Genomic DNA, 15,055 nt, shown 5'->3' with positions numbered 1-15,055 from the left:
GGAAGCTTGGAGGGTGAGAAGAAAAAGACAAAGAGATCGTGTTCCTTTTCAGCTATAGTTGGGTAGTAGCACACTACTCCAAACAGTAATGAAGAAAAGGAGACTTGCATGCACCTTGCAGTATTTATGAACAGCTGGGCCCAAATATGCTGCTTTATGCAAATGGTGCTTGAGTATGTAAACCAGCACTTAAACAAACAGATCTCCATGTGTACAAACATTTCCCCATGAAAGCTGCCCATTTCTTAAGCCAAATCTGCTCCCATACAAACTATGGCACAATTTCTTTTGACCGGAGAGGTAGCAAGACTAGAAACTCAAGCTCTGCAAAAACATCCTCAAGGTTGTTGGGGTATGCTTTGTTTTAAAATCAGATATACATATGGGACTGTCTATCAACTTGGAGACCGTTCAGCAATCAGAATGGATTTACGAGAAGTTATTTCTACAACCTTTTCTCAGCACAAGGTCAGTAAAGCTTTTGCAAGTGGTTATTTCCTGTAGGCTGCACTCAGACTTGCATTGCTGATGCACACAAAGACCCTAGAAGTTTTCCCTACAGATTCCAAAACCAGAGTTCTTTGCATTGGGATGCATTCACACTTTCATTCTAGAGAACAGACTGTTATCTTTTGCAGTAAGAAACATCAGATATTCAACTTCTATAAGGAGTCTGATAGAATTCTGCTGTGTCAAACATCCTAGAGCCCAAGAAGATAAAACCTCTGCATTAAATCACAGCTAGCTTTGGTTTAGCTCTGCACACTGATAACAACTTGATTTGCCATTTCTTTTCTTACAATTTTTCTGCACTTTTTTAATCAACCAACATGGTTTTAATGGTGACTAAAAAGCATCCAGGAAAACCGATCCATAAAACACAACGATGCAGTGTGTTTCCCATGGCTGCTCAAGCTATTAAAAGGTTAGTTCAAGTCTGTAGGCAGTGAAATCATACCACCATTATCATTGCCTTGTGGGAGCAATAATTCTGGGTGGTCTGTAACACTACAACGCCTGGCCTCCAGATAGTATGACGATGTTGTCAAGAGCCTATCTAGGAGTGTAACTAGGCTGAGTCTTTTTGACCTCATAGATAAATAGGTTTTGTTGAAAGCCGCTCTATTATTTTTCAGATTAGCTTGGACTTGGCATTTGGTTCATTCTCTGCCGTGGGGGTGGGGAAAGAGAAAGGCCTTGAGATAGCCAATAAATGTTTATCCAGCTGCAGTAGCTTGATTCTTAAAGTATAACTGTCAACATCTCCGCTCCCTCATGCAAATCTAAATTTGTAAACAATCCTAATAATTCCTCCTCACTGTTGTTCATTTTAGTTTTACATTCCTGACCAACCAGCTACAGCACTTGAAGCAGGGAGAGCGGTGCTGGTCAACCCGTTGCTGACTGCGGTGAAAGAAAAATGTACTAAATCCATGGGCTCCCAGAACAGACTGTTCAATGCTAATTTTAAATCTTAAAAAACAGTGCCACTGACATCAGAGTAGGGTATTTTTTTGTATTTTTTAAATAATCAAGAGCAACTGTTGGTTGGTTTTTTTTAACATTTGATTCAGCTCCCATTCCCCTGTGTAAATACTCTTAGAACATTTATCAATTTTTTTAAAACTATGTAAACACAATGGCACTTTGCAGGCATTTTCCTACCACCATAATTCATAAAATAAAATTTCTTTATCTAATATTTCCAGAGTTTGTTTTTCCCAGCCATACTGTGCTGGAGCAGAGGGCCATTAAGTCTACTTACACAGGGCACCAGCTCAGTTCTCTGCCTCACAAGCAAGCTGAATGTTACAGTTTCCTCCTTTTTAATTTAAAAAAACCAATAATCCTGGAGAATGTGATGCACCATCACTGAAGATGTTTCATTCCAGCCACAGTAAAGAGCTCTTTTGAGCATTTATGTAGTTTCAGAGAAGGCCTGGTCTTGCAAGTATTTATGCACAAGCATAATGGGGAATAGCTTTGAAGAAATTAATGAACCTAATGATCTGCCAAGACTAGTCTTGCCCATAAAAATTGGTAGCACACAGGACTAAGAGCCTTAAAATTATAGAGGCAATTCTCTTTAAACGTAACTTTTTAAAGATCTTGTTAAGATGTTAGGACAAATAGTTCATTCGGCAACAAAATAAAGTATTATTTCTCATACATTTTATGTCTCAAGATGGAAGCCCTCAGAGGATTCTCTACTGAATACAGCTTTTCCCCTCAGAAAAAGTCAAAGTTTCTTTCCACTTTCTCCCCAACTATTTTCACATCACTTTAAGAACAACCAAATTTGGTTAGAAGTTGGCCCCAAACTCAGAAGTTATAATACTGATAAAGTAAACGCACAAACCCTGTGTCTGGCATGATTTCTTTAGCAAAAGACTTAATAATGCCATGGGAATCTAAAAAAACCCACCCAATACCTGTGCTATACTTTGTCAAACCCACAGCTGTAAAAGAGGCGTCTGCTGCATATATATTGAAGTGGCAGCTTATATACTAGAAGGAACACATAGGCACAGGGAGACAATCTAAATTTAATTCTGTGTTTCCTATCTATGATTTTAGCTCTCAGCCTTGACACGGCCTCTCTATTGCTTCCTAAATGCAAAGGCTGAACAGTGTATTTCTTCACCCTTGTTCAGCTTGCCAGCAACTGAAATGAATGCCATACACAAGCCCCAGTTTGATATTATTCCATATTTCATGTGGAACTTTCATTCAAACAGGCATCTGAATGAAGAGCTCTGCTGTGCAGGCTACTTTCAGTTTCTGGGTGTAAGTAGAAGCCTGAAACACAAATCTGTATCTTCATTTCCCCTAACGTTTCCTTCTCTTTCTTGAGATGTGCCAATGAGGCAGTTTTATTAATTTAACTTCCTCCTTTTATCATCATTGCTTAGTCTTCAACATTTTCTCTGGAGAAAACCCACATTTTGGTTGGTCCAGCTGCCAACGACCTCTATAGCCCTGGAGGTCCTATACCCTCAGGTGGTTTCTCATACCTCAACCCTTTACAGACACAATGACATCTTACAGCCACGATGTTGTTCTATGTATTGGTATTCCCTAAATTTGCCATCTGACTAAAACTGCACAATATCAACAGTGTTCACAAAGATGCCAGAATTAGCATACATCACTACTGAGGGCAACATCTCTCTCCCTTCTAAATGACTAAGGACCTATTGTGCACCAGGCACCAAAACTCAGTCCAGATTCTCTAAATGGGTGGAGATAAGAAATAAATATTTTGGGAAACAGAGGAAGGTTGTTACATCTTCCTCCCAGACTCAACAGGCTGTCCTTCAGCATCCAGTGTTATTAATGATGGAACATGATATGATAAAGAATCACCTCAACCTACCAGGTAACATTACTTATGTCTGCGCAACTCTTAACAGGGACAGCATACGTGTCTGAGGGTCAATTTGGGCACAGAGATGTTGCCCTTGTTATCTCACCCCTTTGCCTTTGCAGAAGATGAATCCCCATGGAGCAGCTGCTGAAGGACTGGCTCCACTGGGGAAGAAGGGATGGAGTTACAGAGATTATAGCTTCAGCCAATTCCAAGTCTTTCAGAAAAGAGCCTGATTTGTCTATACACACATACAAGCCCAGACCATGCATTCTGATAAGCAGTATTTTAATCCCCCATCCTTGCCCCTGAATTTCCAATATAAAAATGAAAAGGAATTTAAACAAGTTCTACTGTGAGAAGCTTTCAAAAGATTATGTCCTGTTGTATCTTCATACTCTGTTGCTTGGGTCTGTATTTGTCACTATTAATCTGGCAAAACTCACTCATTGTGCACCACTTAAGTCATTTTTACAAAACCTCATCGGTGACACAACACTGGCTTTGGTTGCACTTCGTAAATGCAGGGGAGCACATACAGCTTAATAAAAACAGATTAGAAAATGCAGAGTCTTGAAACACAGATTAAGCACATCATCATTTTCAGACCCACTTTGGCAAGCATTAGGTGCCGTCTTTATAGCTTGTCCCTGACATCTCCTGAGCAGTAATATCTTCAAAGAATTCCATCAAGGCAGTGAGCCGTGACCTCCACTTCCTGACGCCGTGTCAGCCTGCTGTAATCAAGCTGGGCTTTTCTGAGTAGTCTTCCATTTGATCTCTGAAAAAATGAATTCTAGGACTTTCCGGCCAACAGATGTCAGTCGTGGTGGGCTGGTGCACACAGGAGCTTCCCTGGGTGTGTCGATACACACGAAGCTGCATGTAGCAAAAACCTTCCTGAAGATGCCTCCATCTCCTCCTTGCTCTTGTGCAGGGGTGGATGTTTCCCAAACACTAAGAGGAAGGAAGAGCTCAGCCTCTGATTAGAGCGTATGCCTGGTACCCAGCACGGTTAATTAAATGAGTGGGGAACAGCAGCAACCTAATAAATCTTCATGAGCTTGAATGTGCATCCTGGTCTGCATCCCATTAGTGACTGCCCTGCTTATTAAAAATAAATAAATAACTCAAAGTAACATATCTCAGTGACACCTGGACACCAGCCAGCCCTCATTTTCTATGCCAAAATGCTGATCTCTTAGTCAAACAAATTTTCACGTGTGAAAGGTAAAGCCAAAATAGGTAGGGGTTGTAGATCTCATGGAAAACTCATCCCAGTTTCCAAAAATAATTCTTACGATCATAGAATGGTTTGGAGTGAAAGGGACCTTTAAAGCTCATCCAGTCCAACCCCTGCAGCGAGGAGGGACAGCTTCAACCAGACCAGCTTGCTCAGAGTTCCATCCAACCTAACCTTGAATGCTTCCGGGGATGGGGCTCCTACTACCTCTCTGGGCAACCTGTGCCAGTGTTCCACCACCCTCAGTGTAAAAAATTCTTCCTTCATCTAAATCTGCCCTATTTTAGTTTAAAACGATTGGCCCTTGCCTTACTGCAACAGGCTCTTCTAAAAGGTCTGTCCTCATATTTCTTTTAGGCTCCCATCAGTACAGAAAGGCCCCTATAAGGTCTCCCTGAAGCCTAAAGAAAATCTAATAGTTATTTTCAGTAGGAAAGAAAAAAACCAAATTCAAGGTTCCTACACATGGGAAATTTTGAGTAAAAATTGGGGATTTCAGTCTTGCATTAGGTTTTTCTTGTAACACAGAGTCACCGATACAGCAAAGTACATATTACATTACAGTAGTTTAAATAATTATTTTTTAGGTACTGATGTTGGGCCTGTTGCTATTTTGTGAAATACTTTAGAATGATAATTTCTATGCAAAAAAAGGTAAACATCAACTCTCATTCAGATATGCTGAGGAGTAATTTTGATTTGTTTACATTCACACTAATTTTTGTTTAAAATAGGTGTGAAGTCTTGCATTGGGAGAGAATTCGATAGGACATATTGCCATGTATTCTTCCTAAGGAGTGGTATAGAAATACGTTAAACAACAAGAAAAAGACCTTTAAAACTGAGGTATTTTGAGCAATAATTAGTGTTATTTCAGAAGTATATAACTTCAGGAAGAGATTACTTAATTCTTGGCAAGCATTTCTAATCTTTAAGTGCATCTGTGGGGGGGGCAATTCTATTAAGGAATTATAACAGCATTCAAGATTTCTGAAAATGGTTTTCTATTTAGGAATTGGTAATTCAGCTAAATCTCATCTGCAAAGTAAATTCGTAGTGCCAGAGGTGGACAAAGGTCCTTTAGCATCAGCGAGAATACTCAATCTGCTCATAGATGAATACAACACCTTCAATTTTTCTTCTAGTTCCAATTACTTTTGAAAACTTTTAAGCCACCCAGTTGGCCTTTCCCACTCTGCATCATTAGGAGGCCGTGTCAGGGCCATACATTACCGTCACCCTTTGTAACAGTCATTTAGCACAGAACAGAGCATGCTGTTCTACTTCAGAGACAAAGGTCCAGCCTTAGCCGACATGGCTGCATACAACGGCGCAATTAAACTCACAACACTGTCTTCAGTAAACGGAGAACCAGTGGAGCTGGTATCAGCTCCAGTTGCTTCTGACTCCTTGGGCAACCAGGCACCCTTCCACCAAATTAATCAAGGAGGGTGGGTGCAAGTTCCTCCAGAGCAAATCTCAAAACACCTCTGATCCACAGCGAGGGCACTGACCTACTCCTGCCTCCCGCTCCTGCCCCAGGAGGGTGTAATGCATGAGTTCTGGCTAACTTGAAAACATGCCAGGCAGCAGCTGTTAGCCCGATCAAGGAACACAGTAGATCACAGGCAAACTGGAACAACTATTTATTGAATTAAGCTGTGAAACAGAGGAGATTTGGTTCACTTGCTTAACATGAAGTTTCAAAGTGGCCTCAAGTTTGACCTATTTAAAAGACAGTTCTCTGGATTTCAAATAAAAATTCAGATGAGGACATTCATACAGAGGGACAAAAACCATGTAGGTGCCTCTACCTCTTTTCTCTCCACCACTCTGCCCACAGAGAAACCAACATGGGGAATAGAGGGATGAAGACAACAGGAAGAGTCAGGGCATAGTACCACTGTAGATTTTTTTTTACCCAAGTTCTTACCAAAGAACTCCACCGCAATGCTTCAGTTACACAGAACGAACGTACTTGCCAAGAAACACAGAAAAGCTGCATGGCTGTGTGGCCTCTGAAAAAAAAAAAAGCAACACTTCTCTTGCCCAACAAAGTTTTGCCCTTATACCTTCTCTTGCCTTTATTTTCATTATAATCTTTGTCTCCCTGCAATGTCTGAGATTTCTTTTAAATCTTTGAATTACTCCCCAATATCCATTGTCCCAACTCTCTACTCTTCTCCTGCTTTACATGCAACTCATGTCCTGCAAGCATGTGAGGAGGCCAAATACCAAGCATCTTGGCACAAGCTGGTACTTTACACCTATTCACAAAGAGAAAACATTCCTCTTTTCTGAGGGAAAAAGAAAAAAAAGTAAAAAGAAGGGCAAGCAGAGCTCCACCAAGTGTTCATAGCAAAGATATGAAGTAATGCTTACACTCAGCCTTTCTAAAACATGTCTGGTCCTTTAATAATGACCTGTCAAAGCTGAAAATTAAGAGCAGCCTCCAATACAGTGAATCTATCATTAATTATTACGCATACTGTATTTATTTTCCTTAAGCCCTGTAACTGTCTTCGTCACACTAACTGCTTTATATCCACAGAACAAGCAGGCTTCTGCAGGCAAGGTACAGCCCGGTGTGGGACAAGGGCAGCACCCCAGCTGGCATGATGTCCACAGCTGTGAGTGTGGCACAGCAGCACCCGAGAGGCTTTCACAGTCCTCCAGAAGTTTAGTGCCAGACTCAAACTGCCAGAGAAAGAGCGGAGTAGTCAGCAGAGAACACCAAAGCAGCCTTGGAGAAAGAGTCTCCAAAAGGGAAGGTCAGATAGGCAAGAGTGGCGCCGAGCCAGTTACAAGGGGTGATGCCAAGCACAGAGCCGGAGCAGTGTTTGTCTCAAGTAAGGCTCAACTAATAAACGAGATTGGGACCCTCCACCCTGGATTGTGGCTGTAGAGCCCAGACATCCTCCTTGAGTCACTGACCATAACATGGTGCCCTCTAGATAAGAAGACCACCACAGGGCTCCCCAGTGGGCAACTCTCCAGAGAAGAGAGTGGAACACTCAGCCCGAGAAGAAGCACTGCACACAGTAGCTCTACCAGGCTTCAGCTTTGCATGCAATGGGGAATCCTTCTATCCTACTCTGCCAAAGAAGCTGCCACGAGTCACAAGCCAGTCACAGTAGAGGAAGATTTTTGACAAAGTGCAAGGTTTTTACATCAAAGTACCGTTTTATTTCATAATTTCTTCTCATGAAAGAATTAGTTACCTGCTATCAAATCATGAGCTGTATTTAGTGTTAGCACTATGTTATTCTTCAAAATTTAGCAGATTATTTTTGAACTCACACCAAATCCTCATTACTATCTTCATATTTTAGCATGCTCTCCCAAATCAGGCACTTGCACACATGAACCTGGTTAAGACCTCCCATGGGCACAGGCAGCATTAGCTCACTGGCTTGCACAGCTGAGAATGATGTGGTCTAGGCATGACACACACCTATTAAATGCAAAATTCCTCATTTAGGAAACCTGCAGTAGAAATACTTATCAGTGCCTATTTGTCCTTTTCCAGCTCTGAATTTTCAAGCCAACAAAAATGGTAATAGATTATATAGTCTCCTTCCCTTGGAACACAAGACAGATCCAGCCTCTTGTCCAAATAATTTAAGGTATAATCATCGATTACATATCTTGGGTTTTTTTAACATCACCAAAACACACAACAGCTACTGTTTTGATGTAAAACACCATCCACAAACACAGAACAGTACAATTTATTTTTTATGATCAAATCAATACCCTGTCAGAAAAATCACACTTCATATATTTCCACAAGTTCATCCTCTCATCCAAACTTGTCCATTCTCATGGACACTCAGACCAACAGGACAGGAATTTATTCTCAAGAGAGGGAAAAAAAGATTCAAACACATACCTGGGAGCAGAAAGATTTCTGCTAGAGAGGCGAGCTGGGAGCCGGGCCGGCAAAGCAAGGCAGTGAAGGACCCCACAAGCAATGCAGTCCCATAGTCTCCGAGCAAGCCGAGCAGGTCCAGTGGCATTATCCAGGGTCAGCCACAGCCCCGCACTCACCAGACAAGTTTGCAGCAACGAAGCAGGCCCAAGGTCAAGCCAAGAAGCCAAGGCAAGGTCAGGGTCAGCAAGACACTGGGCCAGGTACAGGCACACACACAGAGTAGCTCAGGCAGGGAACTGAGCTTAAACACAACTCCTGAACAAAGGAAGAAAGACCCCAACCAGCCCAATCACAGCTTTCTTCCACACCAGCCTGATTCAAGGTTACACAGCTGCCCCACATCAGCACTGCCTTGCCCATAGCCAGAGGATGGAGAAAAGGTTGCAGTCCCTGCTGAAACGCTCAACACCTGACATCCACCTCCCAGAGCAGAGGAGCAAGCCCACAGTTGCACAGCCTTCTCTCCTGCTTCCATCATCACTACAACTGTGCTTCTCAAATGACCTTTTTCTGTATTGCACGGACTTTCAGTATAAAAACTCATTAAGCAGGATAGCTTTTGCATTTATATTGCATACCTGACTGATTTTTTGAAAGTGGCATGACTGGTGCCATAAATATGACTGTGAGTTTATTAATTACACTGAAAGACTGCACTGCATGCTTCTTATCTGTATACTTTAAATTACGCACATGCTCATGTTAATGGCATATTTGTGGAAGCAAGAATTAGGACAACTGACATTCATGGGTATTGTGGGCAAATATAAATAGGATTAGCTACTCACTGAAAAAAGAAATATAGGATTAATATTTCAATATGAAAGGCACGTTCTTAACATCAGCCTGACTTGAAAACAAACCCTAACATCCTAGTTCATGTATGCAAAATTCAACTGTTCTCCTGTGTGACAGCTATTTGCAAGGGCCTATGCTCCACAAATACATCACAGTATCTGAATTATCTTGATTTATGGAAAGAACAACAATATCCTCAAATGTCTACTAGAAGAAAAGCAACATGGAGAACAAGCCAGGTTTCATTATTGGGTCAGGCTGGTGTCTCCCCAGCACAGTTCCCAGAAAGCCAGGCACTGCTCAGGTGATGCAAACCAGCCAAAACAAGGGCACAGCCTGGCATCTCCTTTTGCCCTTGGCAGCAAATTGAAATTTGAAACACGCTGCTTGGAAGAGAATTTCTGCCTACTCCTGTTTTGTAGTATTGAAGGAGGTTTTTTGTTCAAAGAGCATGGACTTTGTTCAAACCTGACATTTCTGCAAAGCTGTACATTGTTGTGGTCTTGAAAAGAAATAGTTTAAAAGGTTAAAAGAAAGGGATCCTTGCCAACTGGGATTTATTATTATGTGTTTTTACAAATATTCTCTGAAAGTATGCTGATAGGCTTGTGGCTACGAGAACTGAGTAGTTACTATAAATGATACAAATGACTGTATACAGAGTGCAGTGCTCCAGGACAGATACCAGTTTTGCACAGCCAGACAGACGTCTGTAGGCCTATTTCAAATTATCCTCTCATTAAAGTTTTTGTAGGACCGCTCCCTCCTTAACAGTTCAGTGCTATTAAACTGAAAGTCATTTGAGCACAATAAAGTAGTGAATTTAAAATATGTAGTGGATGTCATGTGTCACAGTCACGACAGCTTATTAGCTGACAGTCAAAATCTTCAAAACTTCTCCTGGCTAAGCCTCTCCTCAGGATAAATTGGGAAGTCTTAAATTCCCCAGTGTTACATCTTGCAGTTGGATCTTTCCTGCAAGTGGTGCAGAGGGCAAGAGACCAACATGAGCAGCTAGCTGTGCTGGCTCTTCTCCCCTGAACCCACCACTCAGATTCCTGTACCATCCTCCTTCTGCCTGGATGAGCGTAGCTGGATGACGGTTTCCTCTGTTCCAAGCTGTTCAACATTGGCCTCAGCCACTGCCCTACTTGCAATGCATATTTTATGATGTTTAATTACAGCCTCTTTCCCTAAAAGCTCTGGGGGCTTTGATCACGCATGCAAACTAAAGAGCCCACCAAGATTTTAAGGTCAAAATATATCGAGTTGCCTAAGACAATTTCAGCAGACTCCAAGCAGTGGTGATGTAAGTTTTCTCTCAACTAAGCTTTTATGTTTATAGCTACCAGATAAGGATCACAGAGAAAGCCTTTCTGCTGTTTCTGCCATAGGAAGTGTCAGGTCCAACTCGGCTCTGGACCTGCCACTGTGCTGGTACAGCATGCTCCTGAAACTTCCATGCAAGCCCCCCTGAAATATCTCCTCCCAAAACAAGACCCATTCCTGCAGCATGCACAAACAACGGACGAAATGTCTAAGAATACAGGCAGTTTATCAGAGTAAAAAATTACTGTTTGTTTTTAAAGAACCTTCCTCATATTGGTTTACAAGCAAAACAGTCTCTACTAGCAAGTGGTTTTGTTAACACAGTTATGTCTGCACTCTGACCTTCGCTTGCATAGAGTCAGACTTGAAGAGAACAATAAAAGCCTTCCACAATCACTGTTGTGGGGGGAGAACTCAAATTCAGTTGAAAAGTAAGGAAGTTTGCATTCTTTAAATCATATGATCTACTACACAAAGCAGACCATATTTAAATACAGGCCAAAAAAAGAAAGTTAAAGTGGTCACATCTGAAATTTTCATGTTGATGTATGGTCACCTTCCAGCCACCAAACATTTACTGTCAATGTCTGCTGCAAGAGCTGGCAGACTGAAATAAAAACAAATTAAAAAAAAAAACCCAGAAAACAAGCAGCACACCAGCTCAAAGGTGAAGACTGACAACAACAAAAATTTGGTATACAGTCTTTGTTTGCCGTTTTCAGTCCCGAGAAAGATTTCAAGTGTGGACACGTCAGCAGGATGTCCCAATTGCTGCACTATGTTATACTTTGAAGAGTACTTGTCAGAGCGGGAAGGAGCAGGGGGATTTAATTTTTTATTATTTTAGAAAAAGAGAAATTTCATTTCACTACAACAGTCTCTGAAAGATAATTAATGTGTGATTGCTAATAAAAAGCCTTGGTTCAAGGAATACAGCAAAGACAATCTTACGAAAACCAAGGTACACCAAGTCCAGAAACAGCCCCCTGCTGCTTCTAGAAGCGAATACTGTAGCAAGGCTGGATGGCACGTGTCATCTCTTTCAAATCTATTTCCCTGTGTGTTTGGCGAAAGAAATCCACTGGAAAAAAGCATTAATAACACAGCCAAACACATATTTGTATCATAACAGTAAAACAACTATTTTAAGATTGTTATGCTTTTTTCCTGACAAAAATGTAAATCAAAATGATTTTTGGAAGAACTTGGTCTTGTGCTTCCAGGTACTGCACAAACAAATACAGTTAAAAAAATGCATAGATCCCTGCCAGATATTAAATACATATTGTCAACAGATGGTTTTGATGAAGCCAGAGCCAGTCTCTATGCACAGCACTTACATGCTCAGCACCTGTCTGGCTCCTAATACTTCTTTGTCTTTAAAGTAAGAAAACTCTTTGATACACATTGTGTACGTGGGAAACAGGACAGCTAAATAAGACATTCAGCATCATTGTCACCACAGTTTATTGTAACTAGTCTACTTGTCACTAGCAGCCTCACAGGACATGATTTCTAACCAGTGTGAATTAACCCTTCCATTAAATTTGCAGGTCCAGCACTCCTATAGAAACACTCATCCTGATACATAAGATGTGCTGTAAATCTCCATCAGTGAGACCACCTGCCTCCCCGGTACCGCAGCAATAGCAGGAGCTCGGTGCCCAGGCACCCTCAGAGAAGAAGTACTGTAGAATGAGTTTTCCAGAGTGATTCCCATCAGGCAAAACAAAGCTACTGATTAAATGCCTCTACACAGCAATCAGTGAAAACTTGCTTGGGGTAGAGAAATCAAGGCTAGCTTCACTTTGAAACACAAATGTGTGCATGTAAACCTATCATAAGGGGCTTGCACATTGATGTTCCTGCTTTCCCAGGCACTTTTGAAGATGCAGTTTGTTTACTCTTTGTATGGAAAGATAAGTTTCTTTAGAGCTCCCTCTATTGTAAAACAGAAGAAAAAAAATCAAATTTTAATTCTCAGAGCAATTTAGCCAAGAAGTCATCATTTTAAATTATCTCAGGAGTTAGTATCAATAAAGGAATATGTAATTTTTGTGTTTTAAAAACAAGAGAGAGATTTTTGAGCAACCTGATCCAGTGGGAGGTGTTCCTGCCCATGGAAGGGGGATTGGAACTGGTCCTTCCAACCCAAACCATTCCATGATTCTATGATTTTAAGCTCTGGGCATTGGTTTGTTTGGGTTTTAAGTTTAGAAAGTTGCAGCAGGGAAGTCAGAGGCACTTCAGGAGCTACCACAAAACTGTGGAAAAACCACAGTTCAAAAAAACCTTCTCACAGTGGCTGTATCTGACCATACTGAGACAAGCTCATCCTTGGTATTCCTTTCATCTCTTGTGGGTTGCAGCAGGGGAGAATATGACCCCACATTTGATGTAGACGGCTAAGTCAGATCAATAATTTGAGTGAAATGTTAGCCAAGTCCTGAGAACACTACAAGTACGAGCAATGAGTGTATCGAGGTCAACCAGAACAACATGATAAAGCCTGAGTTGTAGTCGTAACGGTAGGCCGTTTTGCAAGCATGTAAGAAAACTCAGTTCAACCACGCTCAGCTCTTGTTTCTCCCCCAGCTCATCAGGCAGGCTTCCCTACAAGCAGACTTGCGCGTACCCTATTCCAAATACTGGCTCCATCCATTTTCTGTCCAGAAAAAAGGAACACCAAGAACATCACTACCTTGCCTATGAGTGGGACACGGGACGGGCGCAGTTTCAATTGACAGTTGTTAAATTAGAAGCTTTTACCTCATATCTCTTCCCAGGATAAAAAAAAAATGCTTTTTCTTCATCCAAAAGGGAAAAGCAAAGCCAAATTAGAAGTAGTCTCCATTTCTCCAAAAAGGATGATTCTGGAGGTTACAGCAACTCTTTCAGCTCCCTGTGACAGCCCGCAAGGCTGTGAGTGCCCCTCTCAGCAGAAGTGCATCACTACTGCCACCCTACAAGCCAGCGAGAGCAGAAAACCTCATTGTCCCCATGGGGCCAAATTTGACTGGAAAAGCAGCGTTAACATTTTGGGTATCCCCAGGGTAATGCATGCATGTTTTAACAGGAAAATAATTAGCACATCAGAGCACACAGTGCAAATCAGCATTCAGGTGCATCTTGGTTTTAAATAGGAATCCAACAACATTACATAGCAAAAGTTACATCTCCAAAATCTACCCCACTTCATTATGTTATACGGATATTTGCAAGGACATAAAGCAAGCCAGCCAATCCTTTACTATGAAAGCAGCTCATGCTTCAGGTTCCACCACTGCCATGAAGATATGAGGCTGCTGCACCACTATGGCACCTCCATAAACTTAGGGGAAAGACACAGGAAACAACGTGAATGCAAACATTGCGGAGAGGATTGAGATTTTTTCTCTTTGCCTTGGAACAGATACAAGTAGCTGAGGGCTGGAGGTCACTGGAGCCCACCAGCAAGTCTTTGTAATAATAGACAGCAATCTCTAGGTCTGCAGGTGATAAGCTATCGTTTTTCAGAAATAGCTTGTGTACCTCCCGCTGAGCATCCGAGGGACAGATCAATATTTGGTATTTTCACCGAGCTTGAGGTGCTATTGTTCTTTGTCTCTGAAAACAGAGTAACAGTTCAGATGTTTATAAAGGTAGCCAGGGCAGCCTCAGAAGGAATGCAAGCCAGGAGGAAATTAAAATATATTAAAACAAGTGAAAAAAAAAAATCTTCAAACTCAGGTTAGTTCATAGCGTTCTAACAAATTAAAGAAACAACATAATAATTCTAGGTGAACACCCAAAGCAGCTCCCAAGTGCCCACAACTAGAAGCCACTGCTTCCCTTAGTGAAATTATAAATTAAAGAACAAGTATATTGGAAAGGCTTACAAGTTTCCCATGATATAGGCTAAGGGGCTTCAGGATCTTCTCTCACTTCTGAATGATGGGAAGGCTAAGGCAGGTTCCATACCCGAATACATGAGGTGTCGTTAGGTGGAGTAGAGAGAAGCATGAGCCATGGTTATCTGAGATCAGGAAAATAAAGAAAACCCAAACAGCACCAAAAACAAGACAAGCAAGAGGTTCTGTACATCCTAGGCCAGTCCTCAAACTATACTGTAGTACAGGGTCTTTGCAGACAAAAAGGACACCAAAAGTGTTTCTGCTTCTTTACTAACATGCAGTTGCTACAGCAACAATGCTATCACCTTGTCAGTCAGCAGCCACCACTCAGCTTTGCAGTTTCACATGGCATTGATAACAATCTGGACTTGGCTCCAGTCAGCAGCAGCTTAAGTTGTTTTAGAGATGCTGCAGGACTACATATAAAATATAACCAAATATAAAAATAGTTACAAGTCTCAGATCTGAGGACTACAATGAGTATGTAACTG

The 15,055-nt window shown here is 41.5% G+C and overlaps 1 long non-coding RNA gene across 1 annotated transcript in view; it reads right to left on the bottom strand.

The window, feature by feature from the left end:
- Positions 1–8,542, bottom strand: part of LOC128853497 (uncharacterized) — a 30,547-nt gene extending 22,005 nt beyond the window's left edge. The window contains exon 1 of the long non-coding RNA XR_008452066.1: positions 8,503–8,542. This is a non-coding gene — a long non-coding RNA (uncharacterized LOC128853497). The remainder of the gene's footprint in view (positions 1–8,502) is intronic.
- Positions 8,543–15,055: the final 6,513 nt, after the last annotated feature.

The sequence above is a fragment of the Cuculus canorus genome, chromosome 13, assembly GCF_017976375.1.
Source record: "Cuculus canorus isolate bCucCan1 chromosome 13, bCucCan1.pri, whole genome shotgun sequence".
NCBI classification, from domain to species: Eukaryota; Metazoa; Chordata; class Aves; order Cuculiformes; family Cuculidae; genus Cuculus; species Cuculus canorus.
The sequence above is the reverse complement of the archived record's forward strand: the minus strand, read 5'-3'. Positions and strand labels throughout refer to the sequence as shown.